The 15,129-nt window shown below is 47.8% G+C and overlaps 3 non-coding genes across 3 annotated transcripts; 2 read left to right on the top strand and 1 right to left on the bottom strand.

Moving 5' to 3' along the window:
- Positions 1 to 4,174: 4,174 nt before the first annotated feature.
- On the top strand, positions 4,175 to 4,246 carry trnae-cuc (transfer RNA glutamic acid (anticodon CUC)). The gene has a single exon. It is a non-coding gene; the product is annotated as a tRNA-Glu (tRNA).
- A 5,223-nt stretch (positions 4,247 to 9,469) lies between these two features.
- On the top strand, positions 9,470 to 9,541 carry trnaw-cca (transfer RNA tryptophan (anticodon CCA)). Its single transcript has one exon. It is a non-coding gene; the product is annotated as a tRNA-Trp (tRNA).
- Positions 9,542 to 14,513: 4,972 nt separating this feature from the next.
- Positions 14,514 to 14,585, bottom strand: trnae-cuc (transfer RNA glutamic acid (anticodon CUC)). Its single transcript has one exon. It is a non-coding gene; the product is annotated as a tRNA-Glu (tRNA).
- Between the last annotated feature and the right edge of the window lie 544 nt (positions 14,586 to 15,129).

Raw genomic sequence — 15,129 nt, 5'->3', positions numbered from 1 at the left:
ATTGGCACATGGCCCAGGACAACTATATTCCCAATTTTACAAGCCAATGTTCTGTCCAAACAATCAAATGGCATAAAAAAACCCATGTCAGTTCGCGTGTGGCACTCGTGTTGGTTGGTATAGTCTCTTCCATTAGGGTGGAGGTGCCTCCACACATCCACTAATCCCAACTCCTCACACTGGGGCAACACAGTGGCTCAGTGGTTAGCACTGCTGCCTCACAGCAGGTTTGATTCCAGCCTCGGGAAACTTTCTGTGTGGAGTTTTCACATTCTCCCCGTGTCTGTGTGGGTTTCCTCCAGGTGCTCCGGTTTCCTCCCACTGTCCAAAGGTGAATTTGCCATGCTAAATTACACCGTCGTGTTAGGTACATTAGTCAGAGGAAGATGGGTCTGTGTGGGTTACTCTTCGGTGGGTCGGTGTGGACTCGTTGGGCCGAAGGGTCTGTTTCCACACTGTAGGGAATTTAATCAAATTAGTCATGTCCATCAACTGCTTAGATTGTACAGTCGTACATGCCAGGCCCATGCATCAATTAGAAATTTAAGAGGGTGCATCAATTAGAAATTTAAGACCCTTCGGGATGAGGTACAGCAGGGATTAGGTTCAGCAAAGTGAGAATGGCGGGGGAAGACTGTGAGGGATGGAGATTTTCAGCTTTTAGGGGATGAGACATGAAACAAAGTTCAGTGTAATAGAATTCAGTATACATTGGGCAGCATGGTGGCTCAGTCGTTAGCACTGCTGCCTCACAGCGCCAGGGTTCAATTCACGCCTCAGGCAACTGTCTGTGTGGAGTTTGCACATTCTCCCCGTGTCTGCGTGGGTTTCCTCCGGGTGCTCTGGTTTCCTCCCAAAGACACAAAGATATACATGTCAGGTGAATTGGCCATGCTAAATTGCCCGTAGTGTTAGGTACATTAGTCAGAGGGAGATGGGTCTGGGTGGGTTGCTCTTCCAAGCGTCAGTGTGGACTTGTTGGGCCGAAGGGCCTGTTTCCACACTGTAGGGAATCATTAAAAAAAAATGATCAGGTGGGCTGTTGGGCCAAGGAGTGGCAGATAGAGTTTAATTTAGATAAATAGGTGTTGCATTTTGGAAAGGCAAATCAGGACGGGACTTTTAATGGTAAGTTCCTGTGGAGTGTTGCTGAACAGAGACACCCTGGAGTGCAGGCTTCATAGTTCCTTGAAAGTGGAGTTGTAGGCAGACAGGATAATGAAGAAGGGGTTTGGTATGCTTTCCTCTATTGGTGAGTACATTGATTATGGGAGTTGCGGGTGGGGGTCATGTTATGGCTGCACAGGACATTGGCTTGGCCACTTTTGGAATACTGCATTCAGTTCTGGTCTTCCTGCCACAGGAACGAGGTTGTGAAACGTGAAAGAGTTTGGACAACACTGACAAGATTTTGCCAGAGTTGGAGGATTTGAGCTATAGGGAGAGGCTGAATAAGTTGGTAATATTTTCCCTGGGCCATCGGAGGCTGAGGGGTGACCTTATAGGAGTTTATAAGGGGAATGGTAGGGTGAATAGCCAAGACTTTTCCCAGCGTAGGGAGTCCAAAACAAGAGGACACAGGTTGGTGGTGAGAGCAGAAAAATTTAAAAGGGACCAAAGGGGAAACATTTTCACACAGAGGGTGGTGCGCGTGTGGAACAAGCTGCCAGAGGAAGTGTTGGAGGATGGGATAGTTACATAATTTAAAAGGCATCTGGAAGGTTACATGAGTAGGAAGAGTTTAAGGGATATGGGCCGAGTACTGACAAATGGGACTGGATTAAGTTAGGCTATATGGTGGGCGTGGCTGAGTTGGACCGAAAGGTTTGTGTGCGTGCTGTATGACGCTAAGCATCTTCAGTGAAAGCAGAAGTGTCATTGTGAAGACTGGGCTTTTAGAGTACATTCTGGTCTACTTTTCTTTACAACATTTGTTTGAAAAGTTCTGACTTTAATTTGGAATGTATTTTAAAGGTATTTTCTGAGGTAAACGATGCCTGTCTGCCCCCTCCCTCCGTCAGAAACCGCCCGCTGAGTCGATGAGAAAACCGCAGCCTCGCGCCGCCATCTTTGCTTTTCTTCTTCTTTTCGTATCGCTCCTTCAATCCTCTTGCACTGGCACGTGAACTAGATGGTGCCTCCTCAGGTGGGAGGATCAGGTGAAGCCCTTTTGGAACTGACAGCAGGTGAATGGCCTCTCTCCAGTGTGGACCCACTGGTGGGTCAGCAGTGCAACTGACTGAGTGAACTCTCCCCTGCACATGGGGCACGTGAATGGCTTCTCTCTGTCTGAACCCCTTCCTGCACACTGAGCAGGTGAACGGCCTCTCCCCGCTGTGAATGCGTCTGTGGGTTTCCAACACGGATGGGGAAGGGAATCCTTTCCCACAGTCCCCACATTTCCACGGTTTCCCCATTGGGTGGAGCTTTCCTTGTGTTGCTCTGGGTTTGAAATTACAAACAGAGCGGGGACATAGTCTTTCCCACCGCGAGGTGGGTGATTTTAATTCCCCAAGCTGAGTAAATGGTTTGAAGCACTTTTCACAGTCAGCGCACTGAATCTCCCTCACTCGGTATCTCAGTATTCTCCCTGCCACACCAGTGTCCAAAGTCTCTCAAGCAGACAAAAGCAAACATTTCTTCAGGACCATCGGGGCAATGGATGACGTATCTGACTCCACCTACTTGTTTCAACTGCAGCTCACAGCTTCTTCACACATCCCAATTAATCTTTCTCATTGTCATGAAACCGGCGTATGGGTACAATTCCTAATCTGCAGGAATGAGAATCTTTTCACTGTCTCGCGTCAGTAAATGTCCCTGAGAACATCAGAGTTAAGTAACAGCGCTGTCAGAGGAGGGGGAGCTGAAATAGCCCCACACGCTGCTCATGGGCACATTTCACTTTCCCCAACACACCGCCCTAACCACTGCGGCTCCTGGGAGTGGAAAGGGAACAAGCACCAAAACCCAGTCTCAGCTTTGTAAATCTTCAAGAAATAAGAAAACTGTACATACCTTCGGGTCTTCCATCCTGGGCTGACAGTGTTGATTTTAAATGGCTGTCCAGTCAGTGTCGATTCGTTTTGGCTGAAAAAATCTTCCTTATCTCATCCCAGCATTTCTTGCCACAGAAAACTGCGCGGCAGAGTTCATGTATATATTTCCTTGTATGGTATTTTGTAAATTACATCCGTTTGCTGGTTGTTTGTATCGGGTATTTCAGGTACATTAGCCGCTGTTTAAGTGTGTTGGTATATGTGTGGGCTACCATGATGCTGAGAGGGTTGAGTTGTCTGGACATCATTTCCCAGATGTCTTTAATGTAAAGTAATGTGGCTAGGGTTTCTGTAGACGTTGTGTCTGCTTGTGTCAGTTTGTTGATGTGAAATCGGTACACTGGGTTTATTGGGTCGGCAAAAGTGAGGACTGCAGATGCTGGAAACCAAAGTTTAGATCTGAGTGGTGCTAGAAAAGCACAGCAGGTCAGACAGCTTCCGAGGATCAGGAAAATCGATGTTTCGGGCAAAAGTCCTTCATCAGGAATAGAGGCAGGACACCTCCAGGGTGGAGAGATAAATTGGGGGTGGGGTGTGCGGGGCCAAAGGTAGCAAAAAGTACAATCGGTGAATGGGGGAGGGGATGGAGGTGACAGATCAGAGAGGAGGGTGGAGCGGATAGGTGGGGAGGGAGATTGGCAGGTAGGACAGGTCATGAGGTCAGCGCTGAGCTGGAAGGTAGGAATTGAGGTCAGGTGGAGGGAGGGGAAATGAGGAATCTGATGAAGTCCACATTGATGGCCTGGGGTTGAATTGACCCCAAGCGGAAGATGAGGCGTTCATCCTCCAGGCATCGAGTGGGGAGGGAGCGGCGATGGAGGAGGCCCAGGACCTGCATGTCCTCGGCAGAGTGGGAGGGGCTTTGAAATGTTGGGCCATAGGGCAATGGGGTTGATTGGTGCGGGTGTCCTGAAGATGTTCCCTCAAGCGCTGTGACTTGACTCTGCGAGGAGTCTCCAGTCTCCCCAATGTAGAGGAGACTGCATCAGGTGCAATGGATACAAGAAATGACATTGTTGGATACACAGGTGAAAGCCTTCGACCGACCATGGCGCGGATTCGATTTCCGGGCAGGAAAGAAATTTTCAGTAGAGCTATCAGGCTGTGCTTGCATCTCCCTGGTGGTCTAGTGGTTAGGATTCGGCGCTCTCACCGCCGCGGCCCGGGTTCGATTCCCGGTCAGGGAAACTGTTTTCAGGGGGTTTAGGGGCTCCCCGTTCTTCGGAAATGCTCTGTACAGTTATTTACTGATCTTCGTCGTTCCTGGGTGCAGCAGTGTGTCGTGGCTCGCTGAAATAGTGTCCTGATTCAGATGTGTTTGATTGTGTTGGGGTGATTGCTTCTGTAGTTAAGTTCTTGGTTCGCGTGCATTGTTTTCCTGTAGACGCTGTTTTGAATTGACCATTGACTGTTCGCTCCACTGTGACATCAAGAAATGGCACTTTGTTGTTGTTCTCCTCTTTTGTGAATCTTATGCCAGTAAGGAGATTGTTGATGGTGTTGTAGGTTTCCTCTAATTTGTTTCATTTTTTGATGAGAAAAGTGTCATCGCTGTAGCGGACCCAAAGTTTGGGTTGGATCGTTGGAAGGGCTGTGTGTTCGAGTCTCTGCATTATTGCTTCTGCTAGGAATCCTGATGCTGGAGGTTTCGTGCGTATTTCGTTGATTTGTTTGTAGGGCTTGTTATTGAATGTGAAGTGGATGGTAAGGCACAGTTCCACGAGCTTGACAGTGCTATCTTTGCTGATGAAGTTGATGCTGTGTTTGTGTCTTTGGTTCTTCGAGTAGTGTCTTCAGTTTTCTTTGGCCACGTTGATGTTAATGGATGTGAACAGGGCTGTTATGTCAAAGGACAACATTAATCCATCCTCTTCTATCTCAGTGTGTTTGGTGTTCAGGAATTCTTGGATGGAGTAAATGGAGTGGAGTGAATCTTCGACTTGGGGTTTTAGTCCTCAGTGGAGGTGTTTTAGCCTTCAGTGGAGGCCTTTGACTAGTCTGTATATTGGTGTTCCAAGTAGTGAGACTATGGTCTAAGGGGGGCTCCTGGTTTGACGGGGAGGAGAACAACAACAAAGTGCCATTCCTTGATGTCACAGTGGAGCGAACAGTTAATGCGGAACTTCAAACTGGCATCTTCAGAAAAACAACAGACCCAAACCAAGTACTTAACTGCAGAAGCAATCATCCCAACACCCACAAACGAAGCTGCATCAGGAGATTATTTCAACGAGCCACTACACAGTGCAGCACAGAGAAACTACGAAGAGCACAAGAGAAATACGTATATAGTGTATTAAAGGAGAACGGGTCCCCAATAAACCCCCTCCGCCGATTTCTCATTGATACATTGAAGGTGACTCTCAAAAATTCGGTTTGACCCTCCATTCTTTCCTGTTTGTTTTTTGTGGGTTTTGAAAGCTTTCCCAATCCTCTGACTGAGTATTGGAGTTGGAAGGTTGTGTTGTGGTTGTACAGGACACTTTTTAGGCCACTTTTGGAATATTGTGTACAATTCTAGTCTCCCTCGTATCAGACGGATATTGTGAAATTTGAAAGGGTTCTGAGCACCAGTGGGTCCACAGAGATGAAGAGGCCCTTCTGCTGCCCTGAGTGTGGGAAGGTCTTCAGTGATTCCTCTGCCCTGCTGACGCACCAGTTGGTCCATACCGGGGAAGGATGTTCTCCAGCCCCAAGTGCGAGATGGCCTTCAGCAGTTCTTCCCACCTGCTGAGACACCAGTGGGTCCACACTGAGGAGAGGCCGTTCTTCTGCCCCGATTGCAGGAAGGGCTTTGCACTTTCCTCCGACCTGCTGGCCCATTGGTGGGTCCACATGGGGGAGAGGCCGGTCAGTTGCCTAAGTGAAGGAAAGCCTTCATCAATTCCTCTGTCTTACTGAGGCACCAGTCCGTCCACACCGGGGAGATGCCATTCTCCTGCCCGAGTGTGAGAAGGGCTTTACCGCTGCTCCACACTGCTGAAGCACCAGCTGATCCACACGGGGGGATGGGGGGGTGGAGAGGGGAGGCCTTTTTGCTGCCCTGAGTGCGGGAGGTCCTTCAGCAATTCCTCCACCCTGCTGAAGCACCAGTGTGTCCACACCGGGAGAGGCCCTTCAGCTGGCCCGAGTGTGGGAAGAGGTTCATGTTTTCCTGCAACTTGCGGAAGCACCAGCGGGGGCACCAGTGCTCCCAGCAATCAGATCCCACTGGTAACGCTGCCTTTAGTCAACCCCCAGGACTGAACCTCCTGCCAGTTCTGACAGTGGGTGCAGTGGGAGAATAGGTGGGCTGTTTTTGTTTTCTGCTGGACTGCAATTTCCTGCCCCACCCCCCACAACTACAACCCCATGGTGGCTCAGGGTTAGCACTGCTGCCTCATGGCACCAGGAACTCAAGAATAATTCCACCCTTGGGGTTCTGTGTGCAATTTATGGAGGGTAGGAAAATGGATCTGAGTGGGTTAGTCCTCGGAAGATCAGTGCAGTTGTGTTCGGCTGAAGGACCTGTTTTTCCACATTGTGGGTGTGCTATGATTCTATGAACTTTGCCTTCAGTGGACACTGTTGCTCATTGAGCCCGGGACTGCACATTGCCAATGAAATGATCCAGAGAAACCTAAGACCGCAAAACCATCGGAGAAGAAGTTTGACCTTCTCTGCCATTCGTTCGTAACAAAAGTATTGGATGAGATTAGCTACAGTGTGGAAACAGGCCATTTGTCCAAACAAGTCCACACCGACCCTCCGAAGTGTAACCCATCCAGACCCATTTCCCTCTGACTAATGTACCTAACTCTATGGGCAATTAAGCATGGCCAATCAACAAGACCTGCACATCTTTGGTTTATGGAAGAAAACAGGACCACCCAGAGAAAACCCACGCAGACATTGGGAGAATGTGCACACTCCTCACAGACTGCCACCCAAGGCTGGAATAAAACCTGGGTCCCTGGCACTGTGAGGCTGCAGGTGTAACCACTGAGCCACTACATATTGCAACCCGAGGTTGGCAAGCCGGGGGTTGGGAGAATACAGCAAGCCAGGCAGCACCAGGATGTGGAGTAGTCAGCGTTTTGGGTATTAACCCTTCTTCATTACTGAAAGAGTGACTTATCTATGAGAAAAGATTTACATGAATGTTGCTGGGGGTTGGAGGGTTTGAGCTGCAGGGAGCGGCTGAATAACGTGGGGTTGTTTTCACTGGAGCATCGGAGGCAGAGAAGTGACCTAATAGCGGTTACAAAATCATGAGGGGCATGGACAGGGTAATAGACAAGGTCTTTTCCCTGGGCTGGGGGAGTCCAGAACTAGAGGGCATAGGTTTAGGGTGAGAGGCGAATAATATAAAAAGGGATGACATCTTCCTGCAGAGGGTGGCACTTATATGAAATGAGCTGCCAGAGTATGTGGGTCAGGTGTTGTCAAATGGGACTAGATTAATATAGGATATCATGTCAGCATGGACAAGTTGGACCGAAGGGTCTGTTTCCATGCTGTATGTGTCTCTGACTACTGGTCCTGATGTAAGTTTAAAATAGAGTCCAAGTAACTTTGAATAGTTCAATCTTGTTGAGCTCACCTCCTGAAAAGTTTCAGATGAATCCCTCTGAGAGATACTGTTTAAACATGCTGAGTTGGACAAAGTATCCCATCAAGTTCAACACAAACCCAGAGATGAAGAAGTCAGAAGTCAGAACACCAAGGGGACCAAAACTGATCACAATATTCCAGGTGCGGCCTCATCAACGTCCTGTATAACTACAACATAACTTGCCAACATCTGTACTCAATTCCCTAACAGATGAAGGCCAGTGTGCTGAAACCTTTCCTCACTACCTTGTGTACCGATGTTGTCAGAGATATAGGACCGACTTTTTACTGATGCAGAATCCAGCTGCTGAGAGCCCAGAAGCAGAGTAGTGCTGCGTGAGTGTGCTGGGCTTTAGATTTTGATACCACCTCCCCACACCTCTAGAGACCTCAGGTCTGTAGCTTGCCTTCTTATCTTCGAGGGTTTTCCACCTGTTTGAAACAGCCTGTCCTGCAATTAACCCCTTTATGCCAAGGCGTTCCTTCTACAGGCAGAATTAATTGTCCTTCTGTCACACAGTTATTAAACACCATTATCTCATCTGTCCAAAGGAACTGCTCATTGTTTTGCCTCCTCCTTCCCAGTGATAGTTAATAAATGTTATTTGTTAACTCCCTTGTAGCAGTTTCTCATTGGCCCTTTCGTTTCTTGGTCCAGAAAGAGTTATTGCTGACTCATGAAGTTTTCAAAGTTCTGGAGTTTACAGGACCACACCACATTCCTCTCTGCCTCCCCCAGGAATAACGATTGCTCCTGAGGTACTCACAGTTCCTGACGTTCCTTGATATCCCCAAATACAATCCATATGTCAGGAAATCACTGGTGCTGCCCTGACATAGATAGTCAATGTTTGAACAGAAGATTATGGGGAGAAAATGCAGAAATCCGAAATGCAAAGAGACTTGGGAGTTCAAGTCCAGGATTTTCTCAAAGTAAACTTGCAGGTTGAGTTGCACTTTCCCCTGCAAGTGCCGAATGTGTGACACCAGCCCATTTACCTATTCCCTCCTCGCTATCCAAGGGGCCAAACTTACATTCCAGGTGAAGTGGCCCTTTACCTGCACTTCCCACAACCCAGTCTACTGCATTTGCTGCTCACAATGTTGCCTCATCTACATTGGGGAAAACGAAGCCTTAACTGGGTGACTGCTGCACAGAACATCTACGTTCTGCCTGCAAAAAAGACCCTGAGCTTCCAGTTGCCTGCCAATTCCACACCCCACCCTGTTCCCTGGCCAACATCTCTGTCTCAGGTTTGCTGTTGTGTTCCAGCGAAGCTCAGCACCAGCAGAACGAAGAGCACCGAATATTGCACTTGGGGACCATACATCCCTCTGGTCCCAATATCCAATTCAATCATTCGAGGACCTGAACTCCATAGTATCCTCGCCCCTTCCACACACACCAAGCCTTGTTATCACATAGTCTGTCATTCCACACTACTTCGCCACGAACAGTCTCCATTATCAGTTATTCACCCTCCCACGCAGATCGTTATCAACTCCTTTTTCTGTCCAACAGTTCTTCCCTCGCTTTGGGCTCTGTCCTGATCTCCGCCTTCCTCCCACAATATCTTTCCCATATAAACCGACATTTTCCCAATCACCATCAGTTCTGTGGAAGGGTCACCGGCAACTCCTGTTTTTTGTTCCTGATATACAGCATCCGCAGTTCTTTCAGATTTTTATTGAGAGAGAGTTGGAAATTGTTTCGAGAGACAGAAGGAGAAGGGGGAGAAACAGAACAGACATGAACGTAAAATCATTGTAGTGCGATCACTTCCCTTAAGTATGAATAGAGCGCATGGACCATCTGTGAGCTTGTGGCGCAACGGTAGCGCGTCTGACTCCAGATCAGAAGGTTGCGTGTTCAAATCACGTCAGGCTCACTACCATCAACGTCTAACATTTCGAATGAAGACAAGAGTGCGTTGTATCGAAAGTTCTTTGCGGGAACTTTCGATCACACGTGAATTTTGCTGTCAGTTTGATTTGTGAACACTGTGTCAGGGAGGTGGTGTGCCCATTGTTTGGGGAAATGCTCAGCTCCCCGCAATGTGAGAAGTAAAACACAAACTGTTCATCACGGGATTAAAACACACAGCCGCTTCGTTCAGTTGGTGACAGCGCAGTGTGAATCACATTATACCGATATTTTTACAACATAATCTAGAGATTTCCATCCAGGTTTTAGTCACATCAAACTGCCACGTAATGCTGTCATGGCCTCAGTAAACTATAATAACGTGAAGATCGCTGGGATGATTTTCTACATCCGACTGCAATATAAACACAGATCATTGTTTCCAGTTTTGGTGGAACAAAAGACATCATATTGGTGGATAATTACAGTTAGTGCAAACACAGCTAGCCATCGATAAATATTAATCCTGTTCCCTTCAATGGCCAAATTTCAAATCAGAAACCAAGTGCACTCGGCTGCTTGTAACATAGACAACATGACAAAATGGCTCATAGGAGGAGAAATGGGGCATTGAGAAGGAGTGAAATGTTTGCTTTAGGTCACCTCTACAATTGTTAGAAAAACAGGTTGAAAGGATTCTTAAAAGGTGTCTGAAGGAGTGGTGAGGGATAACACTTCAGACAGCACAAAGTGGAAGACCACTTTCTAGTGGAAGGAAAAGACATTCCTTATTTCTGAAAGAACTGGGAAACAGAAGAGGGGATGAAATCTGACTTGGGAGCTATTTCCTATTTGTTGAGGATGTCACTTCATCACAGTCTTGGTTTCGAGCATAATCTCTTCATCAGGAATAAAGGGTGGCCCAAGGGGGCTGAGAGATAAATGGGAAGGAAGTGGGGCTGGAGTGAAGGTAGATGGGAGTGCAATAGATAGATGGAGGTCGGGATTGATGGTGATAGGTCAGAGATGAGGGTGAAGTAAATAGGTGAGAAGCAAGGTGGACAGGAATGACAGGTCAAGAGGTTGGTGTCGAATTGGAAGGTTGGATCTGGGACAAGGTGGGGGAGAGGAAATAAGGAAACTGATGAAATCTGCATTGATACCATGTGGTTGGAGGGCCCTAGAACAGAAGTTGAGGTGTTTTTCCGACAAGTGTCGGGAAGCAAGAATTTGGCAGTGGAGGAGGCCCAGGACTTGCATGTCCTTGGTGGAATGGGAGGGGGAGTTAAAGTGTTCCGCCACAGGGCGGTGTGTCGGTTAGATTTAGAGTCCCAGAATTCTTCCCTGAAATGTTCCGCTAGTTGGCGTCAAGTTTCCCCAATGTGGACGAGACCATATCACGAGCAATGAGCATAATCTTATAAATAGTTTGCATAAATCTTAGCCCGCCAGAGTTATTTTCTTTAATTAAATTAAAGAAAATTTTTATTCAGTTGGATGACTGCATGAAACGGTTTGTTGGTCCGATTTGAATCATCACACCCAAAAGAGACAATGCCATGAATATCAGTGAACTGCTCTTTTTGTTAAAAACCACAAGTTCTTGATTTATTTTCACAACTTACTGGTATTCACACCTGCATATTCGATGTCAAACTCTGACATCAGAAATTAAATTACAGCATTAATTTTGACTTACAATATTCGAGCAAACAAATTAATAGCACACAGTGAATCGCAAGTCTGATTAAAATGAAATTAAATCTGACCAAAAAAAATATAAATTCAAGATGGGAGATAAGAAATGGTGGAAGGGCAGAGGGCAAGAAATGCAGCATCATAGAATGTGCTCCTCCAGAGAGTGCATTTTACCAACTACCACTGCTAAATATAAACACTCTGATATGATCCTCCGGTTTTAATGTAAACCATAACCCCATACAGTAGGTACCATTTAAATGAGTTAAAAATACAATCCTTGAGCAAATCCACCTTCCAGCCTTATTCAGCCGCTCCCTGTAGCTGAAACCCTCCAACCCCCAGCAACATTCCCGTAAATCGTTTCTCACAGAGAAGTCAACGGTTCAGTCCTGAAGAAGGGTTAATACCCAAAACGCTGACTACTCCACATCCTGGTGCTGCCTGGCTTGCTGCATTCTCCCAACCTCCTGCTTGCCTACTTCGGGTTGCAACATGTAGTGGCTCAGTGTTTACCACTGCAGGCTCACCGTGCCAGGGACCCAGGTTAGATTCCAGCCTTGCGTGGCTGTCTGTGAGGAGTTTTCACATTCTCCCAGTGTCTGCGTGGGTTTTCTCTGGGTGGTCCTGTTTTCTTCCATAGTCCAAATATGTTTAGGTCATGTCGATTGGCCATGCTTAATTGCCCATAGAGTTAGGTATATTAGTCAGACGGAAATGGGTCTGGATGGGTTACTCTTCGGAGGGTCGATGTGGACTTGTTGGGACAAATGGCCTGTTTCCACACTGTAGCTAATCTCATCTGCACTACATTTGTCATTAACGAATGGCTGAGTAGACTCGATGGGCCGAAAGGCCTAACTTCTGCTCCAATGCTCTTGCAGTCTTAGGTTTCTCTGGATCATTTCATTTGGAAATGTGCAGTCCCTGGCTCAATGTGCAGCAGTTTCCAATGAAAACAAAGCTCATATGATGGTTGAACTCCTACAGTGTGGAGACATGTCCTTCAGCCCAACACATCTGCACAGATTCTCCGAAGAGTAACCCACTCAGATCCATTTTCCGACCCTCCATAAATTGCACACAGACCCCCAAGGGTGGAAGTATTCCTGGGTTCCTGGTGCCATGAGGCAGCAGTGCCAACCGTGAGCCACCATGAGGTTGTGGTTGTGGGGGGTGGGGGAGGCAATTGCAGTCCAGAAGAAAACAAATACAGCCTACCTACTCCCCCACTGCACCCACTGTCAGAACTGGCAGGAGGTTCAGTCCTTGGGGGTGACTCAAGGCAGCGTCACCGGTGGGATCTGATTGCCGGGAGCGCTGGTGCCCCCGCTGGTGCTTCCGCAAGTTGCAGGAAAACATGAACCTCTTCCCACACTCGGGCCAGCTGAAGGTCCTCTCCCCGGTGTGGACACACTGGTGCTTCAGCAGGGCGGAGGAATTGCTGAAGGACTTCCCGCATTCAGGGCAGCAGAAAGGCCTCCCCCCTCCGACCCCATCCACCCGTGTGGCCAGCTGGTGCTTCAGCAGTGTGGAGGAGCGGGTAAAGTCCTTCCCACATTCGGGCAGGAGAATGGCATCTCCCCGGTGTGGACGGACTGGTGCATCAGCAGGCCTGAGGAATTGATGAAGGACTTCCTGCACTTACGCAACTGAGCGACCTCTCCCCCATGTGGACCCACCAATGGGCCAGCAGGTCGGAAGAAAGAGCAAAGCCCTTCCTGCAATCGGGCAGAAGAACGACCTCTCCTCAATTTGGACCCACTGGTGTCTCAACAGGTGGGAAGAAATGCTGAAGGCCATCTCGCACTTGGGGCCGGATAAACAGCCTTCCCCGGTGTGGACCAACTGGTACGTCAGCAGGGCAGAGGAATCACTGAAGGCCTTCCCACACTCAGGGCAGCAGAAGGGCCTCTTCGTCTCTGTAGACCCATTGGTGCTTCAGAACCCTCTCAAATTTCACAATATCCTTCTGATAGGAGGGAGACCAGAATTGTACACAATATTCCGAAAGTGGTCAAAATAATGTCCTCGAGAACCACAACATAACCTCCCAACTCCAATACTCAGTGAGAGGATTGCGAAAGCTTTCAAAACCCACAAAAAACAAACAGGAAAGAATGGAGGGTCAAACCGAATTTTTGAGAGTCAACTTGAAAGCATCAATGAGAAATCGGTGGAGGGGGTTTATTGGGGACCCGTTCTCCTTAAATACACTATATACGTATTTCACTTGTGCTCTTCGTAGTTTCTCTGTGCTGCAGTGTGTAGTGGCTCGTTGAAATAATCTCCTGATGCAGCTTCTTTTGTGGGTGTTGGGATGATTGCTTCTGTGGTTAAGGATTTGGTTTGTGTGCATTGTTTTTCTGTAGATGCCAGTTTGAAGTTCTCCATTGACTCTTCGCTCTACTGTGACATCAAGGAATGGCACTTTGTTGTTGATCTCCTCCCCTTCAAACCAGGAACCTCCCTTAGACCAGAGTCTCACTGCTTGGAACACCAATATACAGACTAGTCAAAGGCCTGCACTGAAGGCTAAAACACCTAGTCGAAGATTCACTCCACTCCATTTATTCCATCCAAGAATTCCTGAACACCAAAGACACTGAGACAGAAGTAGATGGAATAATGTTGTCCTTTGACATAACAGCCCTGTTCACATCCATTAACATCAACGTGGCCAAAGAAAACTGAAGACACTACTCGAACAACCAAAGACACAAACACAGCATCAACTTCATCAGCAAAGATAGCACTGTCAAGCTCGGGGAAGTGTGCCTTACCACCCACTTCATATTCAGTAACAAGCCCTACCAGCAAATCAACGAAATACCCTGAAACTACCAGCGTCAGGATTCCTCGCAGAAGCAATAATGCAGAGACTCGAACAAACAGCCTTTCCAACGATCCAACCCAAACTTAGAGTCCGCTACAGCGATGAAACTTTTATCATCAAAAAATGAAACAAATTAGAGGAAACCTACAACACCATCAACAATATCCTTCCTGGCATAAAATTCACAAAAGAGGAGAACAACAACAAAGTGCCATTTCCAGATGTCACAGTCGAGCGAACAGTCAATGGTAAATTCAAAACAGCGTCTATAGGAAAACAACACACGCGAACCAAGAACTTAACTACAGAAGCAATCACCACTGCACATACAAGCAAATCTGAATCAGGACACGATTTCAACGAGCCACGACACACTGCAGCACCCAGGAACTACGAAGATCAAAAAATGACTGTACAGAGCATTCAAGAAGAACAGGTAGCCTGTAAACCACCTGAAAACGGTTTCCCGGACCAGGAATCGAACCCGGGCCGCGGCGGTGAGAGCGCCGAATCCTAACCACTAGACCACCAGGGAGATGCAGACAGATCCTAATAGCTCTACTGAAAATTTTTTCCCTTCCCTAAAATCGAATCCGGGCCGTGGTTGGTCGAAGGCTTTCACCTGTGTCTCCAACAATGTCATTTCTTGTAATTATTGCTCCTGATACTGTCTCCTCTTTATTGGGGAGACTGGAGACTGCTCGCAGAATTAAGTGACATCGCTTGAGGGAACATCTACATGGCACCCACACCAATCAACCGCATCGCCCTATGGCCCAACATTTCAAACCCCCTCCCACTCTGCCGAGGACATGCAGGTCCTGGGCCTCCTCCATCGCCGCTCCCTCCCCACCCGATGCCTGGAGGATGAACGCCTCATCTTCCACTTGGGATAAATTCAACCCCACGCCATCAATGTAGACTTCATCAGATTCCTCATTTCCCCTCCCCCCACCTTACCTCAATTCCAAACTGCCAGCTCAGCGCTGTGCTCATGACCTCGCCTACCTGCCAATCTCCATCCCCAACTATCTGCTCTATCCCCCTCTCTGATCTGTCACCTTCATCCCCAACCCCAT

Source organism: Chiloscyllium punctatum, chromosome 36 (assembly GCF_047496795.1).
Source record: "Chiloscyllium punctatum isolate Juve2018m chromosome 36, sChiPun1.3, whole genome shotgun sequence".
NCBI lineage: Eukaryota > Metazoa > Chordata > Chondrichthyes > Orectolobiformes > Hemiscylliidae > Chiloscyllium > Chiloscyllium punctatum.
Note: the sequence above shows the minus strand (reverse complement) of the source record. Positions and strands in the feature narration are given on the sequence as shown.